Here is an 18931-nt window from a genome sequence, read left to right as displayed (position 1 = left end):
ACCAAACAAACCCTTTGAGGTGCTTAGGTAGGAAGCAATATATAAGTCCCAAAGAAATATCTTGTATGACATGATAACCAGTGAACTCTGCCTGAGCCTGTGACATATACCTTCCATTAATGTTCTTGGAAAATCAATTAAACTTGTGTGCTCCTAAGCAACTTAAGTTTGTTTTTTTTTTTCACAAAGTGGAGAGATAGAACTCCCAAAAAGTATCAACAGCATCTCAGCACAGAAGATATGTAATTTGTCAGACAACAACATTGTGAAATATTTCACAGCTGAAACTATATTGACTTGACAGAAACTGAAGCCAGTTAACACCTCTTATTAGAATTTTACTCAAGAATTGAGTAAGAATTGAACAGGTTGCCCAGAGAAGTTGTGGATGCCCCATCCCTGGAAGTGTTCAAGGCCAGGTTGGATGAGGCTTTGGGCAACCTGGTGTAGTGGAGGGTTTCCCTGCCCATGGCGGGGGGGTTGGAACTAGATGAGGTCCCTTCCAACCCTAACCATTCTATGATTCTACTATTTTATGATTCTATGATTCTATGAATAACACTTGGGCAAGGTGTCCTTACCACAGAAAAATAAATGTTTAACATTTCCTGAACCACCATAAATTTTACCATCTGCCTTTTCTCCTTATCATGCTCCCTACCTCTGAAGAAAACTCAAAACCACAAGTGAATATTTAAGCTTCTCTCTGACTACCAGAGTTCATGGCATCTATCAGCTACACTACGGACAAAAACACAACACAAATGGACTACCTGCAGTCAGACACTCAATAGCCAATGCTTCTCTTGTGCTATTTATAATTACATCTCTTGGGGAGAGAAACCAACATAGAAATTAATGCAGGGTGATACTCTGTTAAAGAAATTCATCATCATGCCTTTATTTTGTTAATGTCCTACTTGATTAGGACTGAATTACAAATGATATACAGAAAGTTGCAATTACTAGTAAAAAGCTCATGAGCTGATAACTCAGCTACATTCACAACAAATAGCTAGTGCTGTGAATTATTCATTCAGCTTAGTTACTCTGTGTGACAATTGTCAGGAGAGTTTTACTAGCAGTTAAATGTTCTCCTCAAACAGTTTTCTGGCTGAAAAAACAACACTGTATAGTCAGTTAAGACGCAGTTGATATGTGTCCCTCTCAAACCTATACAGACTTTGGTCAGCTGATTGGCCTCAGTGAATGCTATGCAGAGGAGCTATTAAGCGTGACTATTTATATTATTGCTACCTGCACTGGATTAATTCTTGCTTTTTGCTACATTTTTACTTAACCAGTTAAAAAAAATCAGAATATCGTGGTTTGTTTTGTTCAGATTGAGGATGGTGTCTGCTGTTTTTTTGGTGCGGTCTGCTTCTTTGTCAAGACACTACAGGGTCCTTTTTCTTGAATGCAGCAGAAATCAAATGAGAGAGTGTCCAAGGCCACCTCACACTCAGTCCTAAATGCTTTCTCTCCTTACCAAGACCATCACATCTGCCCGCGTGTCCAGAAGTCTGCTTCTGCCCAGGGTGTGCAACATCCGGAAGCACCAGGCATACATCTGCTATGTAGCACACACACAGGAAGTCCACCACATGTGGGGTGAGCAGGACCCGCTAACCCTGGGTCACACAGTCAGTCAGACATGTCTGTAGTGCCACAGACAGGAGGTGGGAAGTAATACTCAAAGACTTGTCTAGGATTTCTGTGTGTAAAACAGCCCAGGTGGAGTTACTCTTGCAGGAGCTCAGGGCAGAGCAAAGGCATTGAATCTGCTCCTCGTGGCCCTGGAAGGTGCCTGGGAAGGTGCCTCACACATTAGCACTGTCTTTCCTGAGGATAATGAATTGCACTTTTGTACTTCCCACTTGCTCACTGACGACTATCACGTAAACTATTTGTGACACTAGCAACAGGACAAAAAAGCTAGAAGGACTGTCGCTTAAAGCTGTGACGATCCACAGCCATGGCTCTGAATACCCTCAGGTCCCCACAGCTGTCAGGGAAGGATGTGCAGGGATGGCTCGCAGCAACACAAACCAGATGTCAGTGCAGATCCTCCACAAAGAGTACTTCCCCATTTCTTTTTTTGCAAGCAGTTGAGAACCGTTGTATCTATGCACCACTTTTCCCTTGCCAGGCTGCTAATTGCGACTTAAAGACCTTCATTAGCCACTTCCCAAGGATCCACATGGTGGATAGATGGAACAGAAAAGCACGGGCATTGACAGATGAAACCTGGCGAGCCTCCCTGAGCTGTTCCAGGATTTCTGACCTCAGCAGCTTGCTCTGTCGAAGATAACCATCCCATGGCAGAGTCAGCAAAAGAGATGTGCCCCAGCCTCAGCCTCTGTGGTTGGTGCCAATGCAGCGTTGCAGGGCTCAAAGGGCTGTCAGGCCTCTAACGGACACACCTTACAGACCTCCCCACAGCGAGTTTTGTTGCCATTCCCTTGCCACCTCCCTGCAGAATTGCTTTTACTTCATTGTCTACTTGTTTGCTATTAAGATTGTCATTTTCTCACTCGACTATGAATTGCTTCTCCTTATATATACTGTTTACTCATGCACAAAAAAAAAATTGATCTAGTGATCAGCCTTTCGATATATACTTTCTGTTCTTGCTACCAGGCTCTCTGCCAAATAATTACTGAGCTTCTAAAGGCTCGGGCAATAAAATATAAGAGGGAAATGCAGGTGAATTCTACATTCACTCACCCTCAACAGTGATGTTATTATGAGCAATATACCAGTGTCAGACATAAAAGAAGTGCTGGGCTCAACATGCCTTAGAATTAAACCTCCAGTCTAGTGTAACAAGGCTACTAATCCCTTTTGCAATTTAAGTTCCCTGAGTCCCCCTCCACACCCACACTTTAACCCATTGCTGGTGTCATCCTGATACGAATACCAGAGCGACAGCGGAACACGAGTGTCTGTACGTCCCGATACATCAAAGTGAATCACTTTTAATCTCCGAGAGCAGCAAACGACCTCACATACAGAAGCCAAGAGGCTTAAACAGCAAGGTGTAATGTTTTGGTAATTGCCAGTTTTCTCAACCGCATCAGGTGAAGGGAAACAGTTGTCGCTTGCTTGAAGAAATTCCCAGCAATCAAAGCTGCTGACTGACAGTACTTGAGAGGCAGTGGTGGAGTCAGTTCTAGCAAAGACACCTACTAATGAGCAAACACTTGCTGTTAGAGAGCTGGGAAGCAGCTTTTCCAGAACGTTTTCAGCCAGCTTGCTTTATTGCTGAACACCAAAGGATTGTAGAGCTCCTTTTCAGAAGGGAAAGAAAGTTTTCCACTGAACTTCTCTGAGTGTATATGAAATTAGCTTGTTTGACTCAGTAGCTAGCCAGCGGCATAGGCTTTTCCTTTGAAAACTCTGCCCCTTCCATCTTCATTTTTGTTCAAATAAAGCAAGCAAAGTCAGGTGAGGCAGCCAGGACTTGTGTCTGATTTGTAATTGTAGGACTAAGAATCTATTTTCATTGACTGGACAACAGACAGAAATGGTGACTCTGCAGCTGACTCCCAGGACAGTATGTAAGATATGCGTGGCATGCTGTAAGCTTTGTAGTCTCCTTGGCAGAGGAAAATTCCCTAGATAAGGACAATGGCAGGGAAGGGAAGGAGGAACCGACTGAAAAATCTTACAGCAGCAGAGGTGCTCAGAGATAGCTAAGAGGTTTAGATTAGGATCTTCTCTTTTATGGGTAAGAATAATTCTCTTAAGCTAAAACAAGAGAAAAAGCGAATGTTTAAACTGGAATAATTGTGCCTAAAGTAAACTCTCACAAGCACAAATGCAAACAACCTTTCTTCACCCTGGTCTTTCTGGATTAAGGCATGTCTCGAGGCAGATCTTCTAACACCTACAGAAATAATGACAGACAAAGAAAAGGAAGAAACTTTAACTCTTCTCTGAAAGGCTTTGAGGATTTGGCAAAGATTTTTCTCATCCTGAAAGACCAGAACATAGTGCGCTCTGTTTTTAGAAAATAAACAGTATTATTACTTGAGAAATACCTAAATCCCAAATGATTTACAGATATCTTACACAATACATGGTGTATTCATCTCACATCTAACCTGAATAAACTTTAATAATCAGAGAGACACATCAATTGAAGGAAAAGAATTTGCCAGTTTTCACTTTCTATGACAGTTTTTTACCTCCACTGCACGTCAAAATGTTGCTGTCTGTTTGGAGCTCTAAAATTCACAGGACAACATACTCAGAAAATTAAACTTTATTTCAGGAGTTCACTAAGTAAAAAAAAAAACCACAAATGTGGACTCAATGCCCTGTGTGCAGACTAGTGTAACGCGTGAATTCTCTAATCCATCATTTCATTAAATCACACATTCTCTAACTGATAAACTTTCCAACTCACACACCTACAGGCAAACAGCTATCGGCTGATGATGAGCACACTCGCTCTTCCTCCTCCCTTGCTGTGCAGGTATCTCTGTACCACACTGGGGAGCATGGGAGCCTCAGCAGTCGTGCTGACAGAGCCATTTCGAAGGCTTTTTAGGTAAGCTGGCATATTTCTTCCTCCCAGTCTGGGAGAGTAGTTTATACATTCCCATAGGTTAGTGAATTCTGAAGAAACCGGCAGACGGTTCCACTGCAGGAGATGGGAGCTGCAGGGGACAGCAGGCTGCAGGGTCACCCTCTCTTCTCCCCACCGTGTCCTGCCTGTGCGTTGCTCCCACTGTGCCCCGATGGCTGCTCCAGCAGATGCCAGGCCGTGGCATGAGCCGTGTGTTGGGACAAAACCAGAACTGAGCAGACAGTCACACTCACCCCTTGGCATAGACCAAACACCCAGCAAACCCATTGCTGTGGCGAGTGGAGGTATTGTCACTCCTCTTGCCTCGCCGAGGGTGAGGACAGAGGAAAGATTTGGGCACTCGCTTAAGCCCAAATCAGGTAACAACTGGTGAAGTATGCCTTCAACACGGTGAGATAAGTGATAAACATGGATATAAAAACATATTAATAGTAAAACTAATAAAATACAGCACAATAATACAACGATCATAGGATGTAACATAAGATGCGATATGCCATTTGCAGATGGTGCATATCTCATAAAAACGTCATACCAATGATGTCCGGCGGTTTGTTCTATTTCCGTCACAGTTCTGACAATCCGTCCGGTATCATGTTTGATAGCAATGGTCACCTGTTTTTGACAAATAATAGCCTTTTCATATTTGGTAATTAAAGTTTGCAGTTCCCCAATTTGAGAATACACTGTGTCCCATATTGGTCCTAAGGGACCAGTTAGATCCAGGTTGTAGACCAGTATTCCACCAACATCAATATGGGGTTAGCTTTATGATCCTTATAAAGTTGTCCACAGGTCTCTAGTGACATTACATTGCACCAGCACTAAAACCATTAAGCAATGGTTTTATTCCAATCGTTCCATAACAAAGTTCAGGGCAGGCTTCATGTACTCACTAGACGGACACTTTCTGTAGTATGCAGATTGAATGACAGCTTTTGCTTATTCATCCAGGAAGTCAGCAGTTCCTAGGGAGGGAGAAAGAAGACTTAGGTCTTGGATCATACCCAAGCCTCAGCAATGATTCATTTCACTCCCACAGTATGAAGTTTCCCATATTCCTTTCCCTCAAAAGCACTGTAAAATAACCCATTGTCTTCCAGTTGATGAGTGCTGAATTCTCACCCGATATCCTGGATATCACATCCAGGTGTTCAAAGCATCCTGCAGCACAAGGGATTCTTCAAAACCTCCATGTAGTGGACTACCAGTAGGAGCCTGCTGGGAGTTCAGCGTTTGCAGATACTGCTGTAAGTTTCTTTCCCAGTTAGCATCACCATTTCACTATTTGAGTTGCTATTTAAGTAACCTATTCCATCTTTCTACGATACCATTACTCTGAGGTTGATAGAGTAAGTGAAAAGTCCACTTATCTCCATGCTTGAGATAGATTCCTGTACTATTTAACTTTTTAAATGTCACCCATTATCTGACTACATCTCTCGTGGCATTGGCTGCATAGCAAGTAATTGGTTTAATCTTGCCACAGGATTAAACCCAATCTGGATGTGGTGAGTGTAGGGCAAGCATTACTCAAATGGCTCAATGTTTCAACACCAATCATAATGAATTTCCACCCTTCAGAGGTATATGCCATGGGTCCTATACAGTTTACTTGCCAAGTAGCCCAAAGGACTTTTCGTTCCCTAAAGTTTGCTTGCTGTTGACTTTGGACAATATAATTCTTTATTTCATGACAAAATCCATGGGTGATTACTAGCTGAACTGCTTCATGGCAAGTCAAGTCCTTAGGAGTACCAATGATCCTTCCTATAGAACAAGCTTAGCATCTCCTGAGTGAACTGCAAAGCTACTCTAGCCGGTAACGGCTGGGCAGGGAAATCCAGACTTGAGTCCACCTTAAGGCTGTAGATTTCACTTCCTTCTCCTTTTTCCCTTAAGCTTTCATCAGTCATCAACTATTCCACTCATGTCAAAATAATTTCTTTCTGTCATGTATGTATAAACCTAAGCAAATCTTTTTATCCATAAATGCTGGCAGAAAATTATTGTATGGAACCTCTTTCTTCAGGTTAGATTTAAATTCACCTTCCACTTCAGTAAGATATGAAATCAAGAGTCTCACTGCTGGCTATTAAATAGACAGGGTAATGTTCTGCAAATAAAGTGCTAACCTGGTAAGTCTAATAAACCACCTTCTCTCTTCGTTGTGTTTTGCTAGCGTCAACACCTTCATCATCAAACACTCAACATTTTCTTACTTACACTGCTGTACAGTATTTTCTGAACACAGTGAAAAGGCTGCTTTACGTTTTGTAGAGTAAAGATTTCCTATTTGCTAAACAGTCTCTGAATTTGAAGCCACATGCAACCCACAAGCCTGTAATTCTTCATTTCTTGGCACACAAGTCAGAATAAATATTGCTTTCAGTTTTAACACTGACCCATGGAGATGTAAAACCTCAGTTAAAAGCAAGCTGTCCAGGAATTCCTTTAGAGAAGGAACACATGCAAAAGTCCAGGAGGACTACAAGGTACTGAGGTCTCTACATTTAAATAAATACCCAGTCCTGTTGGGTTACCTGTTAGTTTGTTGTTATGAGGAGACTCAACCACACTTGCTTTAATCCAGCTAGTCAGAGGCAGAGTTTAGTTTCTTGCCTACTCCAGTGTGGTCAGAGTGCTGCCCCAGGCATGGCTTTCTGGTCTGTCAAACGTGTTTGAGATCAGTGACTCCCCAGTTCAGCCATACGGGAAATGAAATCAGAATCTCTATGCTCTGCAACTCTCTTTACACGGCCATCATATGTAGCCCGGTTTCCAGTGAAATCCTTTTCAGGACAACATGACTGGAAACACAGCAGAATTTCTCATTTATGGAGACTTCAGCTCCAGCAGGAATGTGTCCCCCTGTGTTCTCCTGCCACGTCTTAAAGCACGCTTATGCTTGGCTGCCAAAATCCCCCTGCAGCACAGGGCAGCTTTATCAGCAAATCTGAAGGATCACACTCCACCAAAACTGGCAGCAGTGGGAGCAGAAACTTATCATCCCGAGACTAAAGACATTACCTCTGGGAAATTGCCATTTGAGTTTTATGGATCTTTTTCCAGATTCTTTGAATAAATATTTGTCTCTTCTCAGCACTTCAGTGAAAAGCACGAGGATGCTTCCTTCTTGTTGCATCTGACATACAGACACTCTATAGCTTTCATAGGAATACCCTTGAGGCTGTAGACCTGTTCATTAGCAATTACATAGCCTATTAGCAAGCAGGTGAGTGTCATTTTTCGAACTTTTTAAAGTTCTATGCTGTAGGACTGCTATTGGAATACTTTCTGCGGAAGCATAAGTTTAGATTAATTTTTAATACTTTAAAAAACCCTGTCCAAACTGCATTGTGTCAAATGGCCTCACCAGAACTGTTGCAAAGATTTTCTGACTCTAAATAAGGTTAATGGGTTTGTATCAACTTTCACTACATGGAATTTGCCCAGTAGTTGTAAAACAATAGAAAAAGGTGGGCTTTCCTCAGTTTTGAACAGATTGTGACCAATAAAACAGACGCAGGAGCCAATTCTGAAAATCTCTAATGTGCATGCTCAGACGAACTGGTTTCATATTATCACCAGATTTTTCAGCACTCTGAGTGTTGTAATACTCTAAGCTGTGGCTGCTTAACACCTCTTAACACAAGGTACAGCTTGCAAGGAGAAATAACTTGTGCCAATTTTCCCCAGGTCAGAGGTGTTCGGGTTTTTTTTGTGTGTCTGCATTTTATAAAATTTAGAAAAGGTTCAGGTGACCTTTTATCTTTATGGATGAGATCCACATCTGTAGATAAGGGAAACACAAAGATCTAATGAGGGTCTTTCACGCAGAAATGGCTTCCACCCTAATAAACTCAACATCTTCATGCTCTAAGGGTAGTTGCAGCCCTGACCTAAATGGAGAGAGTGAAGAGAACATGTGCAGCAAGGTGACAACATCAGGCCTGAACTGCATCAGCTAGCACTAAAAAGAAGCTCCAGCCCCTTTGCTATGCCTGCAGCTAAAGCTTTTATCTATACATATACACACTCATACACACACACATTATTTCTTTAATCAGCTATTATCTTTATTTCCATTTTTCATTGTGAATAAACATTTCCAGTATCTGCTGATTAAAAGAACAATTGTTTTTAGCCATACGTATCATACGCGAAAGCTGTATGCAGAACAAATTTAGTTTAGCAGTTTTAAATAAAATAAAACTTAAAGAAGAAGGCATTTAAATAGAATAGCTGGGGCTTGTCTTGAAAAGAAAAATCGAAAGAATGTATAAGGGCATGTGGCTGGTATGAGGGTGGTAACTGAAGATAGCAGCAGAAGCAAGAAAAAAATGTTTTAAATTAATACTAGGCTTGTAAAAAAGAATGGCAAAGCTGCATCTAAAAATAATGTTCTTGGACATGCCATTGCAGGATACACTCACAGTACTGTTCCAGGCGATGACAGCAACAGCAACAACAAAAAAACACAACGCAAAAAATTAAAGAAAATGTTCTTCATGTTAAATTAAATTATTCATTAAAAATTCAAGAAGAGATGTTTTCTGCTTTCACCAGAACAGCAGCTTTTTGCCAAATGCCAACACATGAATCACTTTGCACTTTAAAATACCTTTTATTGCAGCAGCCACTGTACAACTTAAACTTGTTCACTTTTGCAAGACAGGCTTTGGATCGTTTTCTATTCTCTCTTGTTTCCTCACAACATAAGCACATTAGGCCTGTACAAAATGTTAATCACAGTTTTTTAATTTGAATTGCTGTTAGTTTCTTTAATATTCAAAGCAGCCCTGCTAGAGAGAGAAACAATAGCTCCAAGGCAACAGAAGCTGTTCACTTCCCTTCCACTGAATAATAATCTCTCTCTCAGCATTACTCTCAGGTTGATGCTGAATTATGGGCAGAGGTGCTCACAGCTGTTGCTAGATCCAGATGACTCTCCACTTCCATACAAACAGATAAGACAGCCTCCTCTTCCTCCTTCAGTGCAAACAGGGAATAGAGGAGAAGGAGCAAGGTGTTAATGAGTCCAGACTCCAGCTGGTGGCTGCAGAAGCAGCTTGGTGTACCTCCAGCATGCCAGCAGGGCACGCGGTGCAGGAGCTCAGTGGCAGGATACTCATGGTTGTAGCTGGAGGCCTCGGCATCGAGTGATGGCGGTCTTTGAGCAACCACAGGCAGTTTTTGCCACAATTAGCATCCAAACCAAGTATCCTTCTGTGGACAAGGGATTCTTGACTACACTCTGCTGCACACTTCCTCGGTGGCTCACTATCACCGCTACCGCTTTTTCTTACAACTCTGCTCGCGTGATGTCGATCACTTTCCAAGTTAATTAGTCTGATTTCAATTAGCAGGATAATTAACACCTAATTTTAAGCAAGGAAATAGTTCTCTCAATTTCAGTACTCTATGACTAAATCTGAGTTTTGCCTCCAGCCCAAGAGCTCCCAAAAATCTTGACCTGATAGTGAATGCGTTGCAAGTGCTGACCAGGAATCAGAATCCCAACAAATTATGATATTACAAAGACTTTCTAACTCTGTCTATTCCAAGCTTCACAGGATTTTTCAGGTCTCTCAACTCATTTTTCCCCCAAAGTACACCCATGGCATTGCAGACAGTTTCACTATACGATCATACAGAGAAAAAACTAGCCTGCTGCAGCAGGATGGTGTAAATTACCATCTTCATTTAGGTTTCTTGTCATAGGGGGGTTAGAAAGGTGCTGATTCGGGCAGTTGCAAATCCTTTAACAAAACCTTCTGTAAAACTTTAGCTTGTGCATGGAGTTGAGCGACCCTGAATCACTTGACTAGCAAAAACCCCTTCGTGATGTGGGAGATTTTTACACAGTAGGTATTGTAGTAAGGGGAGGTGGGGAAATTTGCTAACACGTGGAGAGATCTGCAGGAAACGGGACACCTTCGAGGAAGAAGTTTCTTGGAGAAATTAAGGTAACAGAACTTCTCTTTAGAAGAGGTTCTTGTTCAGGTGTGAAGGTGAAAGGAGTCAGATTTTCCTGTGGAAAGGCTAAAGGAGCATTTAGATCTCTTGCATCTACTGATGAAAGCAAACAATACCCCAGGAGGCAAAAACTATTTAGTCTATAACTAGCAATCACTGATATTCCTGATTGTATAAGGGACCCATTTCCACGTAGTTTAAACAGGTATTCCTCCTTTCAGCTTTGGTATTTTAACTCAATCGATTTTCAGGAAAGACATTTTCAGTACAACTAACTTTGATGATGACAGTGACTGTGATGTGCAGTGACACTCAAATGTGTGCTTATTTTTGTGTTCCTTCACTTAGGCCATGATAAGCTTATGAAGTGCTCAGAAACTGAATAAAGATTTCTGTTCATCAAAGGAAAGATTTCTGCAGATTTGGAGAAAATGCCTGCACCACACTGCTCAAAAGGTGATATGTGCTTGGATTATTAAAGATTGAATTCTAAGGCAGGAGCAGTAAGGGGCATATTAAAAATGAGTGACAACCCTTCCTGATTTTAGTATATAACTATACGTGCAGCCTTAATATTCTCCTAGCACTGCTTGGAATTTTTGCATAAAATTTCCTGCAGCAGAGACTTTTGGTTGCTTGACAGATTCAAACCGACAGTCTACAGGTGAAAGGCTTTCTGCCATGTTACTAGTCTTTCGAGTCATTCAGGAGCGTAGTGACAAGTGCATATTACGTGTAGGCACTTATCTTATCAAGGGCCAAGCCATAAAAATCCTTCTAAAAAATGGCTTCATTGACTTAAGCAAGATTGTGTCATGCTTAAGGATGTGTAGAATTTGGTTCCAAGTACAGAGCTTCCTTTCACGTTTGATTGCTCATTTTTTATTCAGCAAGATAATAGCTTGTCACTCATCAGCAAGGATAAGCTCTCCTAGCACTGTAATTCAGAGAGCAGTTGTTGATTTTACAAAGTGAGGCACTAACTTGCAGCCAACCTCCTCCTTTTATTCCAGGCTTGATACCAACTTTGGAAAAGTTATTAAGAATTTAAAGCCTAAACAGAGCATATTCCATTTATTTCTTGAACATTTTAGTATTTATCTCACCCATTTAAATAGTCAAAAATCACGTTTGTTTTTTTTTTTCTCCAACAGAGATCAATACATTAAAAACAATACGAAACATGCAGGCCACATTGTGCAGTTTGCTTTCATGTGCATCAAGATCTCCTGAAGGGAATAATGCTCTCTTGACAACTCAAAAAATGTACCCTGCAGGATATGATGAGTTCCATTAGTTAGCACATATGCATTTCTAAAGCAACAGCTTCTGACTTGTGCAAAAAAACCCGCTGTTCTGCAGTGACTAAAACGCGCCCCCAGTAACAGAGTAAACCCCTTGCCCAATGGGGAGGCCTTTGCTTCAACTCCAAGCGCACAAATTTCATCACAATTTTAAGGGAAGAAGGGAAATGGGAATTCTCACAACTTCATGTAAGGGATTTAAGATAAAGAACTTGAAAAATTGGTTAGCCTAGCAAGATGACAGTCAGCTTAGGTTTTTAACTCTTTGATATTTATTTCTTCTTGGTAGAAAAACTTAGCCTGTGTAGAAAGTTGAGGTGACTATGCAACTCCTGGAGTCTATCTATGTTACTGTGCAGATGCAAGACACTTACCATGGCAAGTTTATGGAAATCAGATTGTAAGACCAGACTACGTCAAACCCGTACCGCCATGAAGTCACAACACTACAAAGAAGAAGGTTCAGGGTGTTGGCTGGCAGTAGCCACTCCAGTGTCACTGCTGTTCCTCAGGTCCACACAAGTCTACAGTGGTTCCTGTGAATGACTTCTAGGAAAACATCCAGTGCCACCAAGAGACAGTAAACTGAAAGATTTCCACCTGCTTACAGTGAATATTAGGGCAACGAGACTAAAAATATGTTGCTTTACTCTTAGATTAGTCTCTTGAACTCCAGATCGAGACTAAAAATAGAGAAAATGGTAACTGAAAGGGCCAGTGATTTGGTCTAGAGATTGCATGAATGTTCTTCTTGTGTTAGGATCTTTTTAATAACACAGCCACATACTTTATTGTGGTGGAAAATATGATAGTTTAGTTTGACAACCATCTTATATTTCACAGTACTGTAGCCAATGTGATGTCTCTTAGAAAAGTGTGAAACCGTTGCAAAAAAGGCTGAATTTTAGGTCAAATCCATGTAACATCAATTTAAATATCCAAACAACTCATGTGGTCAAGACCCATCACAGTTAAGTATCTGGCTCTATTTTCAGTTTGATATTCCAGAAAAATACCTGAATTTGGTAGACATCTCACTATGTCATGCTATATGCCTTTCAGACTGTTAATGCTTTGAAATGCGAATTACAGTGGAAATTGCAGTGAAAAATAAGCATTAATTCATTTTGCCTGCCATGCTTAGCAGAAAGCTATCTTGGATTGCACCAAACCAGTCCCCTCCTTGCATAGGATTTCTGGATTGCTCTTTGGAGATGTCAAACGGTCTTGATGCAGAAATAAGGGATTCTGGATGTCTCTCTTGGCACAGATGCTTAGTAGGTGCTTTACATCTGGCCATGATTCACACTTCAAAGAACCCTTAAAATATTATTTTACTAATTTCATAAATATTTATACAGCACTCAGCAGGGAAGCTACAGTCCTGATTACAAGCTACTTACAGAAGGCATTGCTGCAATCCAAGTAATAAAAAACCAGATCATTATAAATGTAATTGCTGAATACCTTGAGCTTATGGTGAATTTTAGCTCTTCTCACAGAATTATGGTGTCTTAGTCATCCTTGTTGTATTGACAGAATGTTTGGAGAAAGTCTCCTTATTCAAATAAACCTAATATTAATGCCTGACTCACTGATACTGCAATATTTTTTATACAAATATTTAAAACATCTTGCATTTGATTGTGTATTTTATGTTACTGTTTACCCTTTTCTCCCCAGAACACTAAGTTTTGAGTAAAGAAGTGGACTATTCAAAAGATTGCCTGTAGCTATCAACAGAGCAGCAGTGAAACAGGGAGCAGTCATGTTTTCACTCCCATCATGGCAATGACAGTGACTGTGGACTTTGCAGAGCATCGCCTCTCCCTCGAGGCCAGAAGGTGGCATTCCCTCCTGTTGCAGAATGGAAATCCAGGCTCGGCAACGTGAACCAACATGAACATGAACTTTTGTATAAAATATTTGCAGAAGAACCAATACTAGCCTGGAAGATAATATTGTTTCTTTATTTTATCACAGTCTTCTCATCTACACTTAAATAAAATCATTTGCATTATGACTGTGCTAAGATTGGCGTATACAAAAATATATATTGCTGAGTATGTCCAGATCTCAGCTTCAGTAAGATTTGGAGACACTCAACACCTCTAGTAGGGCTTATGACAAGTTGGCACTTCAGGTCCACCATGCCACTAAAATACGTTTTGAATTTTGGTCAACCCTGAAGTGGTCAGACAGTTGGATTAGATGTTCATTATAGGTCCCTTCCAACCTAAATAGTCTATTCTATTCTATTCAATTCCATTCTAAATTTTGGTTACCCTAGCCATATATTCCTAAAGGTGTGTAAGGAGGAGATGTATTAGTCTGTCATATTGGTTTTATTTGTTATAACATTTGCTTTCTACAAACCCAAAAGTACTAAAACAAAATTGTAATTTGCAAAATTAGAATGTGTGTTTGGTCTGCTCCTCCCTGACATCTTGCTTCGGGTTTTCGTGTTTGTAGAGTCTTAATGTTGCTCTTTCCACATCAATTGTATCAGGCGGCATATAAAGTCATTTAGAACTGGGCTGTGCACCTGTACCCTACAGGACAACTCACATTGTCAAGTAGATACTAATATGAGTACGACTGTCACAGCTTAACTTCTGGTTTATCAGTTGAATCATGATTTTGTGGCACCATGGTCTTTCCTTGAATAATGATAATTTGTAAAAAACAAGAAGTAGAAAAATATTTAGTTCATGAAGCATTCGATTTTAATTTTTTTTTTTTTTAAGTTGCTAATGTCTAAATAACTCTACTCAAATTTAAATGAGCTGAAGCACACTACTTGTAATTTATTTGGTCAAAATAAATAGACAGTATTCTGAAATTATAAAAATTATTATTTCTCCCATCCACTCTTCTTTTTCCTTATTACTCATCTGAGAATACTTTTTTTTAGTTTATTTTATTATTTTGCATTTTCCTAGGTAAGCAATTTCTTTAGATTTTTTTATTAGGAACCTCTTTCCTTCATAATTAGAATATTAAAATTGCCAAAACTTTTACATGTTAGACAAACTGTATCTCCAGTAGTCCAAGTCACTGAAAGGTAGCTTGAGGAACCAGAAAGGCATATTACTGCCGACTGTTTTTCTGACAGTCATATGTGAAACTTCCATTAATGAATTTTGTTGTTCTATCTATGCTATTAAAACATCTTTAATGCTTTAAAGATTTAAGGAAAATTCCTTTACATGCAATGTCCACAGACATAGGGAAGATTACTTCAGTGCAATGTATGATTACAAAAGATAACTACCAGTCTGATCAGCTGATATTCAGATACGAAATAAAGTCAAGTCATTATAAAACACAGTTAATTTAGGGTTAAAGCAAACAACAGCTCACTCTTGCATGCACTACATTTAGTTTATCTCCTCCTTTATGCACCTCATAAGTGAAGGGCAGATTTTTTTATTCTACTGCTCTCAGAGGACTAATGCTAGAGTTTTGCTTTTCTGTATTTATCTCTAAATATTGTAGGATTGTCTTGTTTGTTTGTTTAAATTTGTACTATTAAAATTGTTAAACATCACTACTATATTAAAAGTACAAAAATTATAGGCAATACAGTGAAATTTGTAAATCAAATCTGGCTAAACAGAATGTATGTTAGAATTAATTCAACTTTACAATCAGGAGGCACTTCTTCAGGAGAGATGACAAAACTCTTGGAGAACAAAAAACACAAAGGATATGCCCAGTTACCAGAAGTTACAATTTGAGAAATTATTGTCATTTTATGCTGTAGTATTTGAAAGTTTTGTGCAAGGCAGGAAAATGGGCAGACAGGGACCTTAATACTCAGAATGAGTGAAAGTTTCCTCCTGTGAGTAAAGAATTAGATTTGCTATTAAGGGTTTTGCTTTCTTAGTTATGTCAGTAAGAAATTATGTTAGTAAGAAATTTAAATTTAAAAGCACAACACCTTTAGATAAGGCAGCTGCTTAGGCTAAAGCCCAAGAGAAAAACAGGGGTTTTTGCAGACAGAAGTTTTGGGAGACTGTCAAATTATCTGGCCAAATACATATATACATATATATACACATATATAATTATATATGTATATATATATAAATATATTTTTAATACACATTTATATAAGTTCTCTCTTTGACAGTAGTAAAATGTATCTTGAAGAAAAGAGGTTATGGACATACCCATCTACAGCATCCACGCAGCCAGGCCCCTGTGCCTGGGATCCACAAGACAAGAACATGTGCCCAGTGACTATTTTGTGGGATTTCCAAAGTCCAGTCATTTCTAACACAAGCAAAGAGAGTTTCCAGATTTCCTTTCTCCTGTCCTCTCTCCCCCAAGCTCTGCAGGCAGGAGCTGTCCCCCTCTTCCCTCCCTCCCCATCTCTTCCCATTAGAAATGTCACTATCCCCATCTGCTGCCCCTGAACTCGCTGTGCTGGCAGGAACACACGGCCAGAACAAGCAGCTGAAGTTGTTGAGCACAGCGTGCTACACTGACACTTCAGAGGCAATTACTAGCATTTTCTGCAGAGAAAAATATTGTGCAAAAGGGATTAATGCTGCTATGTATCTTTTGCAATGTGTCTAACACAGATCAGAACACAGCTCCTGCATCATCAAGTCCAACTCGTTCTTGCTGCAGGCACTGTGTAGTTTATTCGTTAGGTATGAGTATGCATGCTTTTTAGCAGCTAAACCAACTGGTGACTGAGGGATTGCTTATGCCTTCCAGTGCGTCTCTAGAAACAAGATCTGCTCTCATAACACCTGAATTATGGGGAATTTTCCTTTTGTGCCTATCTCAAGTGATGTTACGATTTCAGCCAGCAAATGTATGTGTTATTGCGGTCAGCAGGACTTCTCTCGTTTGAAATTATGCATGCTTTACTGTTTTTATCAAATGAAATTGTAATAACACTATTCACAAAGTGTGTGCTCTTATTGGAAAACGCATTTTACAGGAACTGCTTCTTCTGATAATTACATATTTGGCGACAGAGGGTGAGGGGGTGAAGAAAAGCTATTTTCCCATCTGCAGCAAATCCTGACAGCCGCTTAAAAACAACAGTAATGAGGGAGAGAAAAAGAGATATTTGTGAAGGCTTTAGATATTCGTTTCATACAAGTATGCTGCACGCAGGGCCTTCCTTGATTTGTTTTGGTTTGCAGGGGATGGGGCTTTGCACAGCTCACTGAAACTCTGGCAGAATACAGATATCTCAGGATGTGTAGGTCTCACTGAGTATTTTAAGCAAGTGAATTGTTTACTTCAAGTTTAAACTTAGTGAATCGTTTACTTCACAGCTTTCACACCATTCAAACTCTGGACAGAGCCAGGAAATGAAGAGGTAAAAAAATGGATCAAAGTCTACTGATGTAATAAATGGAAGAAAAATTAAACATTCAGATCAGTCTTTACTGAGTCTAAGTAATTCACCTCATCCTGAGTAGACTCCTCTTTGCTGTAGAGCCCTGAGTATGGACTCAGGAAAGCGTGGAAAGGAAAAAAGTTAGATGATAACCGTCGTCAACTCAGGACGACAGTGGAAGAAAGGAAAGCCTCGTAACAGCTCTGACCCAGGAACAAGGCATGCACAGCACAGCTCCGCCATCAGCTCTGCCCTTCACCCTACAGCAACGCAGCGATTTAAGGGTGAGCCATTTGTATGATCTTTCACCTTACAAAAACCTGTATGCTCTTGTCGATGGGGGAACGTGGCGTAGCAGCCACCAGCGCTGCAATAAAAAATCTTCCTAAAGGAAACCTTCCATCATGAGCAGGAGAGAGCTTGAGGCCTTTGCAAGGTCTTTGCTTTATAAAGTTGTGGCTCCTGAGTTCTGCCTTGCAATCCTATCTGCTGGCATGCGTAATCATAACCTTTCAGCAGAAGATCTACACCATAAAAGTCTGCAATGCAAGCTATGGAATACATATGTTTATCATATGACAGCCAACATGGCTTCACCAAAGGCAGATCGTGCCTGACCAACTTGGTGGCCTTTTATGATGGGGTGACAGCATCGGTGGACAAGGGTCGACCAATGGATGTCATCTACCTGGACTTGTGCAAAGCTTTTGACACTGTCCCGCACGACATTCTTCTCTCTAAATTAGAGAGTCATGGGTTTGATGGATGGACCACTCGGTGGATAAGGAATTGGCTCAATGGCCGCACTCAGAGAGTAGTGGTCAACGGCTCGATGTCCAAGTGGAGACCGGTCACGAGTGGCGTCCCTCAGGGGTCCGTGTTGGGCCCGACCCTCTTCAACATCTTTGTCGGTGACGTGGACAGTGGCATGGAGTGCACCCTCAGCAAGTTCGCCGATGACACCAAGCTGTGTGGTGCCGTTGACACGCTGGAAGGGAGGGATGCCATCCAGAGGGACCTTGACAGGCTGGAGAGGTGGGCCCGTACCAACCTCATGAAGTTTAACCAGGCCAAATGCAAGGTCCTACATCTGGGTCGTGGCAATCCCAGGCATAAATACAGACTGGGTGGTGATTGGATCGAGAGCAGCCCTGAGGAGAAGGACTTGGGAGTACTGGTGGACGAGAAGCTCAATATGAGCCGGCAATGTGCTCTTGCGGCCCAGAAGGCCAACCGCGTCCTGGGCTGCATCAAGAGGAGTGTGGCCAGCAGGTCGAGGGAGGTGATTCTCCCCCTCTACTCTGCCCTTGTGAGACCTCACTTGGAGTACTGCGTCCAGTTCTGGAGCCCCCAACATAAGAAGGACATGGACCAGTTGGAGAGGGTCCAGAGGAGGGCCACGAAGATGATAAGAGGGCTGGAGCACCTTTCCTATGAGGACAGGCTGAAAGAGTTGGGGCTGTTCAGCCTGGAGAAGAGGAGGCTCCGGGGTGACCTTATAGCGGTCTTCCAGTACCTCAAGGGGGCCTACAGGAAAGATGGGGAGAGGCTGTTCAGGAGGGCCAGTTATGATAGGACAAGGGGTAATGGTTTTAAAATAGAGGGAGGTAGGTTCAGGTTGGATATTAGGAAAAAATTTTTTACTATGAGAGTGGTAGAACACTGGAACAGGTTGCCCAGAGAGGTGGT

This window comes from Tauraco erythrolophus, chromosome 3, assembly GCF_009769465.1.
Source record: "Tauraco erythrolophus isolate bTauEry1 chromosome 3, bTauEry1.pri, whole genome shotgun sequence".
Classification (NCBI taxonomy): Eukaryota; Metazoa; Chordata; class Aves; order Musophagiformes; family Musophagidae; genus Tauraco; species Tauraco erythrolophus.
Note: the sequence above shows the minus strand (reverse complement) of the source record.